Genomic DNA, 16,541 nt, shown 5'->3' with positions numbered 1-16,541 from the left:
GGTTGGCGTCGAGGTGGCAAATGACGTCCTCGTGTTTCTTCTTCAGGCTGCTCAGCTCCTTGTGGTGCTCCTGCATTAAGTGGCAACAGGCTGAACCTTTCGGGTTCTTGGCTTCAGTCTGCTGGAGTTTGTCCTTCAGCTCCTGGATTTTCTGCTTCAAGGCCTCGTTCTCCTGGGTCAGCACCTTGTTCCACTGTTGGAAGATGTTTGAAGATTGGCGAGCTCCAGTGCCTTCCATCGTCTTGAGTTGARCAAGTTTTCGCTTGGTGCAAATGTTCTCTCTCTTGCAGTTCACTGGGAAAGTGACCTATTCCATAGCAGGCTTCTAGAACATGTTGCATCTATGACTTGCCACATGTGACTTGTCTAGAGTCACAAGTGTCACAAGTTCTAGACAGGTCACATGTTTTAGACATGTGACCTGCTCTAGAACTTGGGACTTGTTCTAGACAACATGCCATGTCGCCATGACGTCACAAGTCATGACGACATGGCATGTTGACGTCATGTCGCCATGATGTCACATGCCATGGCCTACATGTGACGTAACATCGCTGTGACGCCACATATGTCAAGAGTTCCGGGTTCCAGATCCACCAAACTATGGAGGTTTATGAACGAAAGTTGAAAGTTTCGTCACTTTCAGCAGACTGAACACAAATAAGCGTGGAATAATGGCTTATCAGAAGGAAAATCATTATGAGAAGAGACACAATGCAGGTCATTAGAACCATTATGAACAGCTTTTGTTTTCGTAACCCCATCGTTAAAATTAGGCTATAAAATCTGGTTCTACTTATTTCTTTATAGCGTTTTTTTCCCCACAATGACAGCTCCCAAAAAATTGCTTTTCCCATTTTATCTCCACRCACCGAACCTTTGCATACATACRAACCTACAAGATACATGAAGTAGAAGTATTATATGTATTTACAAATTAGATAACTGAAGGCAATTGGTTGCACTGGATTTTATTTYGTGCGTCAGAGTGAATGAGGCTGAAAAAGAAATCACATACACAGCAGAGGCTTGTGTTTTGAATAATGGCGTAACATCTCGTTTACCATCTCGCTGGGCAACTGTTAGTCATCTTGTGATTGGAAGGTTGTACTTTTCTCCTGGGAAAGGCACTTAATCCCACGTTGCCTACCAATCTGTGTATCTGCGTATAAATGTGTGTGTGAACGGGTGAATGTGACTCTAGTTTAAAGTGCTTTGAGTGGTCAAAAATTATTAGAAAAGCGCTTTTTGTCCAGTCCATTTCCCTTAAATCTGATCTAACACACAGAATTCCCTATCTAAAATCAGAACACCACTGTGGGTTTAATGCGAAAGGTTCTGCAAAAGTGTCTTATCACAGATTTGGGAAGAGTTCAAGTTGCGAACAGAAGGGAAAAACCCATACTAATAGAGTTTTTCTGCGGTCTCCGTGCCTTGTTTGTTCCCCTCCGCCCAAAAAAAAAAAAAAAAATACAAAGAGTTCTTATGCTTTGCTGAGCTTGGATTAACCGTTGTCATCTTCCATTTACAAAATAATTGACATCCTCAAGGGCCACGAAGATGCTTCATCGGCCCAGGATGAAGCCAATCCGCACATAATGGCCAATAAAGCRGCTGATGAATGAACGGCACGGTTTAAAATTAAGCCCTGAATCATCTTTGAAGTTGACTCTTCGGAGATGTGGGAGAGACATTAGTTGCCGGGACAATATCCAAATCTCTGCTTCCCCACTCAACCCCCTGTCCCCCCCCTAAAGACTGCTGTTTGGTGTGCAATTATATTTAACAATAGGCCAAAGCCAGTGGAGGATGCAACCCGTTTCCATGGAAATGATTATGATGGATTTGTGGATAGACAGAGCAGGTAATTGGAAAAAGATTGATGGGTGACAGAGTGAAAGAGTGAGGCAGAAAGAGATAGATAGAGAGAGGGAGGGATGAATTACCCAACGCAGCAGTGGGAGGAAAGAAAGTCCTATTACACCCCATCTTTGTGCGATTTACAATTATTAAATGATGCATCCTTTCTCATTCAGTCAACAGGCAATCATTCTTTCTTGCTCTTGTAGTCTCCCTCTCTCTGTCTCTCTATTTTTTTTTATTTTATTTTTTTTGCCATGTATTAGCCCTCTCTTTTCAACCAACATCCTGTTTTCTCCCTTTTCTCGCCCTACTCGCTATTTCTCCCCACTGACTCCAAAGAGAAAAGTGGGTCCATTGTGTAAAATTCCTCTCATTATCACTCGGCGCGGAGAAGTGCTGCAGAGGTCCGGAGACACCCCTGTGCCGAAGCTCTTCCGCAGACACATCAGCAGAAGTAGCGAACAGGGAACGTAAAAGACGCGGCGTCTCCGTAATGACATGTTTTCGCTTATTGCGGAGGAGCCTTGAGGTTGGAGAGGCTTTCTGACGAGCGGTAAGTCACCGAAGAGGAGGCGCCGATTGGAAATGATAGATAATAAGGTGGGTGGGGAGGGGGGATATACTGTCAGTCTGAGGAGGACGCAGAAATAAAAGTGCGCACTGTACACAGGAAAGCTACCACGCTGCCATTGCGGGGTTTGTTTTCATTCAACACGTCCAATGAAAGTTATCCGATTTATCACTTTCTYTTCACTTAAAAATTYRTCTCCTAAAATCATGACAAAAMATATGTGGAAGTTTGTGGAGAAGTATGAATGTGAAGAAGTATGAATGTTAGCAGGGCACGTGCAATCAGGTTTTGTGGTCATGCTACGGCTAACATCACAGCTAACTTCAGCGTATTTTACTGCGTTTTATTAGGGAGTTGGGGCAACTGTGCTGAACAATGGCCACTCTTCATTTGCAACCAAAAACTTTTGGAGAAAAAAAATAGGGAAAAAATKTTAAAACTTTTTTTATCTACTTTCAAGTGCAAATACATTAGTACACTTGAATTAACGCCAAAGTAACTCACAAACAACTTTTCAGCAAGATATAGGAGCTTGTTTTTAGTCAATAATTCCTTAATACTGATGAAAAGGTGCTAGTTTCACTGGTAGATTATTTCACTTACATGGGGAAAATAGACTACCAATGGGAATAGTGCTTTTTAAAATCGATATTAAGAAATTAAAACCCTTCATATCTACAAAAAAAAAATTACTTTTAAGTTAGTTTTGTTTTATTTCAAGTGTACTGAGATATTTGCACTTGAAGCTAGATCAAAAATATTTTGGTTTTGCAGTGTGTGTGTGTTCACATCACCATTCTGTTGAGCAAGGCAGCTAAACACAACATTTTAAATCAAAGTGCGCACATTTAAAATCGTATCTGGGTGAATGTGGTCCCTTAGTGAAAATGCTTTGACTTGTCGGTATGACCAGAAAAGAGCTCATGCATAACTGGTAGGTTTAAGGAAAAGAAATGGATTTTGAGCATGTCTTATAAAAAAAAAAAAAATGTGTGTGTTACACATATGTCCAGTCATCTTCACACACTCTGTCATAGAACCTGGTCTGTTCGCAGTTACAGCATCAAATGGTTCGGTGAATTTCTCTTCTRGCTTTGTTTAAGTAGATCCAGATTGTTTGTCTGCAAAGTAGCCTATACTGACTGAGTGGAGAGCAAATATGAACATAACTTTTATCAAGAGATAAGTACAATATAACTACTTATTTGTAATCTTTTTTTTTTCAGTGAGACGCTGTTTTTATCTGGAGAATTGCACCCAAGTTTCATTGTTACAGTGAGAAAAAAGATTCTACTCTAATTAAACAGAAATACGCTCAACACAAACTTTAGAAGGKCAAGCATGTAAAAGAAATGCTGCTGTCTTCTATGTAAATCAGGCAAAACAGCGTATAGGCTATTCAGCGATAAACCATATAAATGAAGCAAAATCAAAAGTTAACACAAATTAAATACCATATTGCTCTATTACAGAAAAGAATGGGAAATGGACGGCATTATAAACGAACAGAGATCAACGCAAAGATGACTAACCAGAGTTGACTCAAAACACAAATAAGAGCACAATGTCACTTGGAATAAAACGGAAAGAAAGCCAGGAGGGATGGAAGGTAGATGGGAAAGAGGAAGAGSACCATAAGGAAGCTTATGAAACACACAAGGAAACAAAAATAAAGTTTTAAAGGAATAAATCATCTTTGCGCGTAKCATTGAAAAGAAATTTGGGTTACCAAGCGGCAAAAACATCAAAACTAATGAAAACTAATCTCTAATAATAATAATAATAATAGTAWATAATGGTTCATCCACAGACCCAGCAGTAAGTTGTCTACATGCCATCCTCGCCCTGCGTCCGGTCCTCCAGTGACAGGAAAACAGAAATGGGACTTCTTGCGAGAAACACACAGCTTCACCTCAACGTGAGACACTAAGGTGAAGACATTCGTTAGACAGAGCGTGTGCTGCTGGCCTTGACACCTACACACACACACACACACACTTACACACACACACACACACACACACACACACACACCCCCACACACACACACACACACACACCTTTTGTCTGGCTTACCAAGGCCCTGACAGCTCAGCGACATGCTATGCTTGCTATAGACACTTTCTCTTCTGTGTTTCATCACTTTGAGGCGGAGGGGTGGGGGGACAATGGAGCAAAAAATGTCAACCTCTTTATTTGTCCCTCGTTCTATGTTTCTTTCATTCTCCGCAGTGACAACTGCGATCATTTCTATTTATTCCCCGACAATAGTTTTTTTGTCCACCGGAGCCACGCGGCGCTCAGATAAAAACGGCGACTTAAAAGGATGGGAACAGGTGAGAGCGCTGCCTCCACATTGCCACGTTTGATCACTAGCAAGAGTGCTAGTGAGCTTTAGAGTCAACCACACTGGAGATGTTGCCAACAATGCAGAGGGCTGTTTTCAGCTCCAGAGGTATTTATTCTCCTTTTGCTCACGCGAAGCTCTTTGTGTCTGGGTCCAAATCAGAGGATTTGATGTTGAATTAACGTGAACACTGCCAGCGGTTATTCTCACAGACTCTCTATGGATGAAAAAAGGCAGTATCTGACTTTACTTTTTTTTTTTTTTTTTGCTGAGTAGGCAATACTTGATCTTCTCGGCTGTTTATAATGTAATCAATAGCTGTCAACTTCACCACCTGAGGTGGTTGTTGATGCAGACGTGAAAGCAGAAGCAYCAAAGTGTGGAAAAGACAGTTGGATTTGTCGAGTGGCATTTCCCCACACTGCAAAAACACAAAATCTTAACAAAGTAATTTTGGTCCAGTTTCCAGTGCAGACATCTGCACTGGATGTCTGCACATCCAGTGTAGACATCCAGTGCACTGGATGTCTACACTAGAGTACTTTTATCTCTAGTACTCTAGAGATAAAAGAAAACAAACTTACATGTGACTTTTGAGCAGGAAATGTGTTTTTCCCATGCTATAAGTGAAATAATGTGTCTTTTTCACCAATAGTAAGGAATTAGTGACTTAAAGCAAGCTCCTGCTTAAAACTTAGTTGTAAGTTTGTTTTGAAGGGACTATGTTAAGTGGAAGATCCTGTGCAGGTTTATGTAGTAATATATACTAATATATAATGCATATAATAATCTTACAGCTCCATGTTCCGTGCCTCCATTGCCAAGGTGGCTTATCGGAGCTGCGGCCGCAAGGTTGTTGGTGCATGTCGCTGCGGCAACCCTTGAACCCGTTGGTGGATACCTTCGGTGAGGGGTGCTGTCAAGCTGAAGAAGGAGTCCTATCGGGCMTTTTTGGCCTRTGGGACTCCAGAAGCRGCTGATGGGTACCGGCRGGCGAARCGGCATGCGGCTCGGGTKGTCGCTGAGGCAAAAACTCGGGCRTGKGAGGAGTTTGGAGAGGCCATGGAGAMAGACTTCCGYACGGYTTYGAGGCGATTCTGGTCCACCATCCGGCGTCTCAGGAGGGGGAAGCAGTGCAGCACCAACACTGTTTATAGTGGGGATGGTGTGCTGCTGATCTCAACTCAGGACGTTGTGGGCCGGTGGGCGGAATACTTTGAAGACCTTCTCAATCCTACCAACATGCCTTCTGTTGAGGAAGATGAGCCTGGGGACTCTGGGTTGGGCTCTCCAATCTCTGGGGATGAGGTCGCAGAGGTAGTTAAAAAGCTCCTGGGTGGCAGGGCCCCGGGGGTGGATGAGATCCGCCCGGAGTTCCTTAAGGCTCTGGATGTTGTAGGGTTGTGTTGGCTTACGCGACTCTGCAATATCGCATGGACATCGGGGGCAGTTACCCTGGATTGGCAGACTGGGGTGGTGGTCCGGAGGGTGTGCTCCAATTACAGTGGGGTCACACTCTTAAGCCCCCCTGGTAAGGTCTATTCAGGGGTTCTGGGGAGGAGGGTCCGTCAGATAGTCGAACCTCGGATTCAGGAAGAGCAGTGTGGTTTTCGTCCTGGTCATGGAACACTGGACCAGCTCTACACCCTCAGCAGGGTCCTGGAGGGTGCAAGGGAGTTTGCCCAACCAGTCTACATGTGTTTTGTAGACTTGGAGAAGGCGTTCGACCGTGTCCCTAGGGGGGCGTGGTGGGGGGTTCTCCGGGAGTACGGGGTACCGGGCCCTTTGATACGGGCTGTCAAGTCCCTGTATGACCGGTGTCGGAGTCTGGTCCGCATTGCCGGCAGTAAGTCGGGCTCGTTTCCAGTGAGAGTTGGACTTTGCCAAGGCTGTCCTTTGTCACCGATTCTGTTCATTACTTTCATGGTCAGAATTTCTAGGCACAGCCGAGGTGTTGAGGGGATGCGTTTTGGTGGCCTTACGATCGCATCTCTGCTTTTTGCGGATGATGTGGTCCTGTTGACTTCATCAGATCGTGATCTGCAGCTCTCGCTGGAGTGGTTCGCGGCCAAGTATGAAGCGGCCAGGATGAGGCTCAGTGCCTCCAAATCCGAAGCCATGGTCTTGGGCCGGAAAAGGGTAGAGTACCTTCTCCGGGTCAAGGGGGTCGTCCTGCCTCAAGTGGAGGAGTTTAAGTATCTGGGGATCTTGTTCACAAATGAGGGAAGAAGGGAGCGGGAGATTGACAGGCGGATTGGGGCAGCATCTGCTGTGAAACGGGCGCTGTACCGGTCCGTTGTGGTGAAAAGAGAGCTGAGTCAAAAAGCGAAGCTCTCGATTTACCGGTCGATCTACGTTCCCACCCTCATCTATGGTCATGAGCKTTGGGTCATGACCGAAAGAACGAGATCATGGATACAACCGGCCGAAATGGGTTTCCTCCGCAGGGTGGCTGGGCTCTCCCTTAGAGATAGGGTGAGAAGCTCGGTCATCCGGGAGGGACTCAGAGTAGAGCCTTTGCTTCTCAACGTCGAGAGGAGCCAGTTGAGATGGCTCGGGCATCTGGTAAGGATGCCTCCTGGACGCCTCCCTGGTGAGGTGTTCCGGGCACGTCCCACCGGGAGGAGGCCCCGGGGAAGACCCAGGACACGCTGGAGGGACTATGTCTCTCAGCTGGTCTGGGAACGCCTTGGGGCTCCCYCGGAGGAGCTGGAAGAAGTGGCTGGGGAGAGAGAAGTCTGGGCCTCCCTTCTGAAGCTGCTGCCCCCGCGACCCGACCCCGGATAAGCAAAAGAAAATGGATGGATGGATGTATGGATCATGACAACTGTAAACCAAAATTCTTCTCACAATACTTTCCCAATAAATGAAATATGATGCGATAAATGCCCACCAATAGTGGTGGAGACATTTGAATGGAAGAACCCAACACCTCAAGAGAAGCAACAAACTCAACGCTTTACAAAGGGACAACGTTCTGGGAGCTGCAAATCAGTTCTTTTTGCGCATCTCTTAAGTGTTTCATCARGGAGATTGCAGATGTGTATCCAAACGCAGCAATCCCACATATAGTTGCGATGGTTTCACAGATCACCCCGTTGTCTGCACTACCTCTATTTTATGTTCTGAAGTGAGAATGTGTGCTATGAAGATTTGCCCCYACCATCGCCGTGAACTTTCCTCTGATTTCTGACGTTAACTCTCTACTGCCGTCCAGTGGAAATAACGCCAAACAGCCGACTTAACAAATACCTTAGGAGCATGAGGGGCAGTTCTCAACAACTCTTTATGGGTACATAACAGCAGGGTGTCAGATTATCTCACACATTATGACCTTTATTTATTACTCTTTTTTTGTTCTTGTTTTTGTACAGAATACCAAACTTTTCATCTTACTAAAGTTTTCTTTTGGTCCCCCAGTCAGTCCTGGAACGGCAGGTCTCACTTTCGCCTCGCATTTTTAGAAATCGAGTTACTGTCGAAAGCCCGCTTTAATATGGTTCCCTAAGTGGATGCAAATGCAGCGAGTGCCGTGCCAGGGGCCGGATTGGATTGGAGCGGAGCACTTCGTCGGCCTGATACTGCTGTCGGCTGTTTGACGATTGGGGTCGAAGTGTCAACATGCGGGCATACCGTCCAGACGGTTTGTGTGTGTCTCTGTTAACGCGTTTGGCTGAAAATGTGCAATCTCTCAACCAGAGAGGAACTTCTGAGCCCGATGTTTGATCCTGAAAACACTTCCTCTCCAAACAGCACACACACACACACACGCACACACACGCAGAGCACGCACCGAGACATTCAGCTGATGAGATGTTTTCTGAAGGGCTCCTCCTCCAGTGGAGGTGGCACAAGCCTTTTAGCAGCTACTTATGACCCTCCATCCCTTACAATACACTCGCTCACAGGCTCCAGGCAACCGGCCCGCTCCCTCCCTCGCCTCTTTTATTCAAAAGCTTGATTTCCTTTCATCAAATCTATCTCTTCTCCACCTTTCTACTCAGCTGGATGCCTCTTTGTCTCAAATCCTTATCCCTCCTTCTCTCCCAGGCTCCTTTTCCAGCTCTGCTCTTCTTCTTCTTCTCATCTTTGTCTGGTCCCCATTATTCTCTCTCCTCCTTTTTCTTGTTCCACCGCTTTTGCCACACACTGTCTCTCGCTTTTATTTGCCTCCTTTTCTCAATGTCCTCGGTCTTCCCCTCGCTCTTTCTCTCTCTCCACCTCCATTCTCTGCCGTCTTTACGGCTTTCCTCTCTGCTCGCTTTCTTTTCTTAAGTGACCTCTCACCCTCTGTTTTCTCTTAGCTGTCCTCTCTCTYTCTCCCTCTCCCCGTCTCTCTTTTCGCAGCTCCTTCTCCTTTACTTCTTTGGCATCAGGTCTTTGTAAAGGCCCAGCTCCTGGTGGGACATCTACCAAGAAAAAGGCCTGGAAAACAAACTGGGGAATGTAGGAGGATGAGGAGCTGAATGAAAGGATGGTAACGAAGAAGAGATCGCCGAGTAGATTTGCAAAACTGTGCATGCAAGGGATGAGAAAAAATAAAGCAGATTTTGATTGACTTTATGCTTTTTTTTGCTCSACAGCGGAGTTTTTGTTTGAAAACTTTGGGTTTTATTTGTAGGGTGACGTAGGGTACGGGGACGGGGAACTTGACGTTAAAGGAGGAACATCCTATACGGTAAGATGTGTGTYGGTTTTCAACAGAACTTACAACAAGAGCATTTTTACAATTTGTAAAAATGTTTATGGCTACCACCAGAATCGAGCCAAACAAAGATGGACGAGGACAGAGCTCATGTTACTACAACACATTGTGATCACAATRGTGAGGGAAGCGGAAACTGCCGTACACAGTGGCATCGAGCGTCTAAAACAACCAGCATATGGATCAGCATATGGCTTGAAAAGGAGCTAAATACATGGCTCCTGGTGATGCCACCAGGTGTTATTTGTTTCCTATTAAGTGGTCTATTTAAGTAACTCATACAAGTATAACACTATAAATATTACATTGTGACCACTTTGGCGCTGCGAGATTGTTCCACTTTAAAGTCCCGTCAAACTCTGTTCCTAATTCAGTCTTCCCAGTCTTCTAACCTGTCCACAAAAGCTAACGTGACATAAATATCATCATCTGATCCCGCCCTCCACTAGGCCAGTGGTCTCAATGAGTGCCAGCCCAGATTTTAGCGATCCCGTTGGTTGTAAGGCAGGTGACGAGAATGAACTCATTCAGAGATTCAACATCCAAAACAGGGCAAATGAAGGAAGCTCGGGGTCAAMAAAGTTTGTTTTAAAGAAATACAGTAAGGAGAAATTTACAGTTTACAGTATCAAACTGTCAGGGATAGCAAGGATATAAGCTACACTAATGTTTTTGAGAGAAGTTTTTTCTGTACTCTTCTTTGTCTCTTCCAATAAAATTGTTGTGAAAAACCAGCACTTTATYGCCCCCTGGTGCTGTGGTCCCACGAGCCACCATCTCAACTGTGCTGAAAAGTTGAGATGGTGTTTCTAGACCTTTAAAAAATGTACTAAAGCTAAAAGTTAGTGGTACTTTAGTAGAATGTGAATTTAAACAATGTATGTCAGCTTTAGCTTTGTGGTTTAAATAACTTACAAATGAATTCTTGTTGAATTACTTCACCCAGTTTAGTCAGTGGATGTTAAAGATATATATATATATTTGTTTCAAGCTTCAAGTTGTTGAAGAATAAGTGAAAATTATTAACATGATTACCAGCACAATTATTGTGTCTCCAGTGCATTGTTGTTACCAAGTGTRTCAATCAACCTATAGGAAGACTGCATGCAATCCAAACTCTTTTTCTGACAGAAATATTACGTTTGCAATCCTTTTGTTTAAAGAATCATGGGTAGAAATTGATAAAATTGATAGATTTGTCTTAAAATTTAGAGATACAGAATGTGTTGTTGGGACTAAGAGTTGAAAGCCAAAGTCTTCTCTGTTTTTCTGTCTGCTTCCAACTCCCCCTCGCTTTCCCCGGTCTTTTTTCTGCCCATTTTGTTCTCTGCATGGGCTCATTGCATCCTGATTGGAGTGTGTATCTGTGTGTGTGTGTGTGTGTGTGGATGATTTGAACAGTGCCCGCACGCGAGTGTGTCTGTCAGGACATTATTTCACACCCCATCGCCGTGTGGCCTCATCAGCCACCATTTCAGCCAAATGGCTTGTGTGAGCTGAAGACGCTGCATGTGCGACAGTTGTTAGTGCGGCCGTGTCCCTGTGTGCGTGCGTCTGTGTGTTTGTGTGTGTCTGGCTTGTTTTGCATGCCTGCGGGTGTTGTTTCTGGTCGTCTTATTTGCATGATCAAGCAAAATGTGTGTGTATTGATTGAACTGCCAATAAACAGTTCAGCGACAGAAGATAAATTCGGCAGATTAGCACCGAAGGACTGAAAGTGACAGGGTTGAAAGATTTTTTTCTTTTCCCCCCAACAATGTGATGTGACTCCAGTTATAGACACAAAACGTCTGCCTTATGGCCAGATTTATAAGTAGAAGAAAAGACTGAAATGTTCTTCTTTTGGAGCCTGATTTTTTTTTTTTTCCCAGGACAAGTAACACCTAAAATATTTCTGACGTTTCCTTTTCACAAGAAAAAAAACAGTCATTGCTTTAAGCTCCTGCATGCAGATGCACAGTCAATTTGTTAATGCAGTGGAGAATCTGTCAAACTAGGTTCCTTCAGAATAGACTATTAAATCTTGGGGTGTTTTCATASTGATAGTATGGTCGAACCTATACTCGGTTCRCCTGGGGACCAGAAATGCAACATTTGTTACTGTTTCAGCTTATTGAAAAACCCTGTTCACCTCCTCGCATGTGGTGGTGCTGCAACAACTACTGAAGGAAAAAGACACGAAAATCTCAGAAGACACGAGTTCAACAAAATACAAACAAAAATGGAGTAGCGTCGCATTTTAGCAGGCCGTAGTATTTCTTTTTTCTTTTTTATTGATCTTACATAATATTCTAGCTTTCTGAGACACTGAATTTTAGATTTTCAACAACTTTCAGCAACTATATTAATTTACAAATGGACCTTTTGTTGCAAGGCAGGCAGATCGACCACCTATACGCAACAGTTGATTCGTGTGAATATTGAGAATTCATAGCCGCGTCATCGGTTTTCATTTATTTACTTATTATTTGTGTGTAACTACACAAACTTCACACTTTTTTTTACACAATAAAATAAGTACAACAAATATAAATCTACAACTTTTTTTTTGCACTAATTATGTGCACGTGTGTGTAAGTGTGTGTGTGTGCGCGCGATAGAATAATGATAATGATTTAAAGCTTCATTTTAATGCCATTCCAAATATAAAATGGCACGAAAACTGCAACGTGTCAGCTCACATCGATTCTTCCAGCCAGAGAATTGATTCACTCAACATTTGCTAGTCTCAGTCAAACGTGTTCAGCACCACGCTGTTGCATTTCCTGACCTCCGTTCACATCATTGAATTATGTTTATGGGGAAATGACACCTCATCCCTTCTGGCTGACACGATATGAATTAGATTTGAACACACATCTTTCTTTCTTTTTTTTTTCTTTCTCCCCYTCGTTGGTCAGATTGTCTTTGAAAGGATCGGCTCGATACATCCAAGAGGTGTCACGCTGTAATATCACAGCGGTTGGAAAAAGTATTTTGTACTCCTTGGAGTTTTTTTTTTTAATCACTTTTTTATGTGGTTGCATTATAACTAGTAGTGAATAATTGTGAAGTGGAAGGAAAATAGCAATGTAAGCCAAGTTTCCAGAGTGAAGTATGGTGGAGGTTGCATCATGCCATGGGGATGTGCTGTATTTTTTATTTTTATTTTTTGCAATCAGAGTTGATTAGAACATTAATAGAACTAAATACTTGAAGAAAACCGGCTTAAAACAAATAAAGCTAAAAACAAAACCCTGTGGATGATTTTACGGCTTGACAGAGAGCACCGGCGCCCCGCTGTGCCAGCCCAAAAGGACGTGACCTCGAGGGCTTGTCAGCCATGATAGCTCTGCAGGATTCAGTCTTAATTAGTTCTGGGTGAAAGTTGCCTATACCGCAGGCGCTCTGGAACTTACTGGCCGTCCTCCTGCCTCTGGGATTTCTAGCACAGAGGGGGAATCTGTCACCTAAGAGGCCTCCAGCATTTGCTGTGAAGGAGGCTCCGTCGCTTTGGATTCCTCTCACTGTTTCGCGGTTGATCCCACGCTGCCCTTTCTTGAGGTCAGATATGAGCTCCTCCTGTGCTGGCCGGGAGTTCAAAGAAAGGAGAACGGCGTTTTAGGCCGAACCACGAAAACTCTACTACACCGTTCAATCACGCTTCATTTTCAGAGAATAGACGGTCCATATGTTGTGCTCTATTTTCTTTGAGAGTGCTTTCACTGCAAAAACACAAAGTCTTACTAAGTATTTTTGGTCCAGTTTCCTGTGCAAATATCTTGGTACACTAGAAATGAGAGAAAACTAACTTACATGTGACTTTCCAGCTGGACATAAAAGCTTGTTTTAAGTCAGTAATTCCTTGATGAAAAAATCAGTATTTTACCATCAGCACTGATGGTAAAATCTGCCAAAGTTCCTTTGGCAAATTTTTTCACAAATAGTAAGACATTTTCCTCAAGTTATAAGTGAAATAATCTGCCAGTGGAACTAGGTTTTTTTTTCATCAATATTAAGAACGTATTGACTTAAAACAAGCTCCCTATATCTTTCTTAAAAGTTTCGTCTCATTTCAAGTGCACTGAGATATTTGCACTAGAAACTGAACCAAAAGTACTTGGCAAAGTTTAGTGCTTTCGCAGTGTTGAGCTTCCTCTTTTGCAAAAATGTTCTTTCAAAACTCCACTAAAGCCCAAAACTCTAAAAAATAAACAAACACATTACTTGAAAGGATCGGGGCGCATATTTCCAGTTTAAAGCACCACTCGTTCTCCACTGGGCTCCTCCATCTTCCACATTACTTTACATCCACAAGCAGGGTAGGCATCCGTCTTCGCGCTCAGCCGTCTACGGTGTTTACAACGCGACGTGCTTGTTTGGCGTTTGCCCACATTTGGACTATATTAAGTGCTTTTGTTGGACGTATGAGTATGAAATGAAGTGTGAAATAAGCCTCTCTGTCTCTGCAGTGCCGCGGTGGGAGGTCCTTCCCTTCAACTTGTTACACGCGTTTACCGTCCGTTCCTCCACGCATCCTCCCACGCTGAAACCGAAGCCTCCATTTGATAGGGACCTAAAGTGTGTAATGCATCTCACTCGTGTGTAGGCTAAGTACAGACTTGAGACTTTTAAAGGGGAATGTAAATGACTACATCAGTTGCGTTCAGGCGTGCGGCTCAAGGTGAAAATACAGAAAGAAAAGTGAAAGAGAGCGAACTGAGAATTCAGCCAAGAATTGCCAGAGTGGCAATGTTGTATATTAGCACTGACCTTGAGCATTAATGCATAAAATAACCCAGGACATCAGCACTGATGGTAAAGTCTCCAGTTCAATAGGCTTTAAGGTAGCTTGGAGGCCTATCAAACCAGCGCCCCGCCCAGGGATTTAAGAGATAGAATAGAAATATTCTTTATTTTCCACAGCGGGAAAATTTAGTAAAAGTAACAGTGAGAGATTCAAGAAGAAGCTGTGAGAGGAAAAGGAAAAATAAAACCCACAAATTTCAGAGAAAATGTTGATTTTTTTTTTCCAGAAAGTATACCAGTCAAAGTTCTGACAAAACTTTCCCATCCTTCAAATAGCAGTTTCCAGTGTTTTAAAATGGCAAACTGTGCTTGAATATGGGTTGTTTACAGTGTATCTCTCCAAACACATGGCTGATTCACATGGCTACTTAACATTGCTGCCTCCACCCAAACTCCTGCGCCGGTAACGGGCAGATGGGGGCCGGGGGGGACTAAATTTGTCCATTTTTGAGCAAGAAAATGTGTCAAAAATGGATATTTCATCCCACATTATGTAAAAAACATTGTTCGAAGATAAAATCAAACAGAAAACATGTGGCAAACTAATAGTTCTACAAAGACAAGATCATAAGAAACGACCCATCCACCAGAACCACGACCCTTCTCCGTCTGCTTATTTCCACAAATCTCACCTTCCACTCCTGAGTAACAGGATCTGTGAGTAAAGTAAGAGCACTCACTCCGTTCTTTTTTCTGTCTTGCCACCAAGTGTCCACACACCCACTCTTTGTGTTGCCTTTTAAAAAGATATATTTTAGTCAAGGAAACAACCTCTTCATTCTGTTTACACCAAGTTACTGTTGCTGCTCCAGATGACACGTCATTGTCAACATAATTAAATGGATTCCCGTTTTAAGAAGCTCTGCTTTCCAACCCCTCTTTTTGTTTCAAAGTTTGAAGATTTTTTGAAGAGATCTTCAGTCTCTTAAGCATACTTTCTTTCTGCTTGATATTATCCCAAATAAATAGATATGATTTTAAAAAGCCAACATTTCCCTCTTGTCTGTCATCTGTGTGGTAACATGAACCAGCYTTTACCTTCGAGGTTAGGGCCCCGGCCCCAAATGCAAATCCTCCAGAGGGCCCTCGCGGCCTCGACCCAGCCTCAAGGCTCTGCTCTGCTTTTGGTTTTCTTAGCAAAGGCAGGACAAAGACATCAGAAATACGAAACCAGTGACAACTCAACACAGCTGATGGTGAAACCGTGTGAGGGAGGTGGAGAACGCACGGTGGACCACCTCTCATTTTCATCTTTCTATAAAAATGTCTATAATTCTGCAGGGTAAATATTACCTGCCAGATCGCCCACGCCTGCCTTTCTCTCTTTTTTTTATTTTTTTGTTCTCTTAGGCAATTGCCACCCTCTCTCCCAGCCAGATTTTTGAATGCTTGTGAACGCAGTGTGTAAATGGAGTCACACGGCTACAAATTATTAACCTCCCCTCTCCAGCATGCCATGTAAAGTCAGTCTGCCCGCTGCTAAATTTGTCAACATCAAACACAGCAGATTTTAAATCCCAGTGACTCACTTTTCTTCTTGTCTTTGTTTTCTTGCCACTGCTGGATCTACTTCCCCCCCTCCCCATCAGCGGTCCCCTCATTTCTCCTCCCTCCTTGCATCTCCTCCTCCTGCTTTTTCCTCTCCAGCTGTTAAACCAATTAAATCCTCATAGAGGGTAGACTGCCCACTCTCCTGTTGAGAAAAATACATGCAATAAAAGCCAGCTCTGTGTGTTGAGCCATTGTGCGACAGCGTGGCCGCCATCTTTAATTATGGCCTACGCYTCCACCCTTCTTCTGGCTGAAAAGGAGTGGGCTGTAGGTAGAGACAGCCCCTGGCGCTGGATCAGGGTTTCGTCTTCTTTTTTTTTAACACTGTGTTTTGTGTTCAAGCGAGTGGCTGAAAAGAGGTAAGCCCGGTGGATGGTGCTGATCCTGGATCAGCTCAGGGGTCGGGTTGCATCACAGAAGGTGTATTCACCTTGGAAAGCTGTTTTTATATTTGCAAAGATGGGTTACACACACACACACACACACAGACACACCGTTTCCCGTGCACTGGCCAGATTAGGCTAGATAATTTGAAAAAATAATTTATAAAAGAAATGATTAATCGCGATGAATCGATTATCGAAATACTCATCAACTAATCTAGTAATTGATTAATCACTAATTACTAAAAAATAAAAAAATAATTAATTAATTAATTAATTATTAAATTACTGAAAGAACGTATTCAGAGGAGTAATTAAACCAGAGCTGTACAA

At 43.5% G+C, this 16,541-nt stretch overlaps 1 long non-coding RNA gene across 1 annotated transcript in view; it reads left to right on the top strand.

Moving 5' to 3' along the window:
• The first annotated feature begins 2,255 nt into the window (after positions 1-2,255).
• Positions 2,256-16,541, top strand: part of LOC103478915 (uncharacterized) — a 35,247-nt gene continuing 20,961 nt past the window's right edge. Inside the window, exons 1-2 of the long non-coding RNA XR_535871.2 lie at positions 2,256-2,416; positions 4,245-4,365. This is a non-coding gene — a long non-coding RNA (uncharacterized LOC103478915). The remainder of the gene's footprint in view (positions 2,417-4,244; positions 4,366-16,541) is intronic.

This window comes from Poecilia reticulata, linkage group LG17 (assembly GCF_000633615.1).
Source record: "Poecilia reticulata strain Guanapo linkage group LG17, Guppy_female_1.0+MT, whole genome shotgun sequence".
Lineage (NCBI taxonomy): Eukaryota > Metazoa > Chordata > Actinopteri > Cyprinodontiformes > Poeciliidae > Poecilia > Poecilia reticulata.
This window is presented reverse-complemented; position numbering and strand designations above follow the sequence as displayed.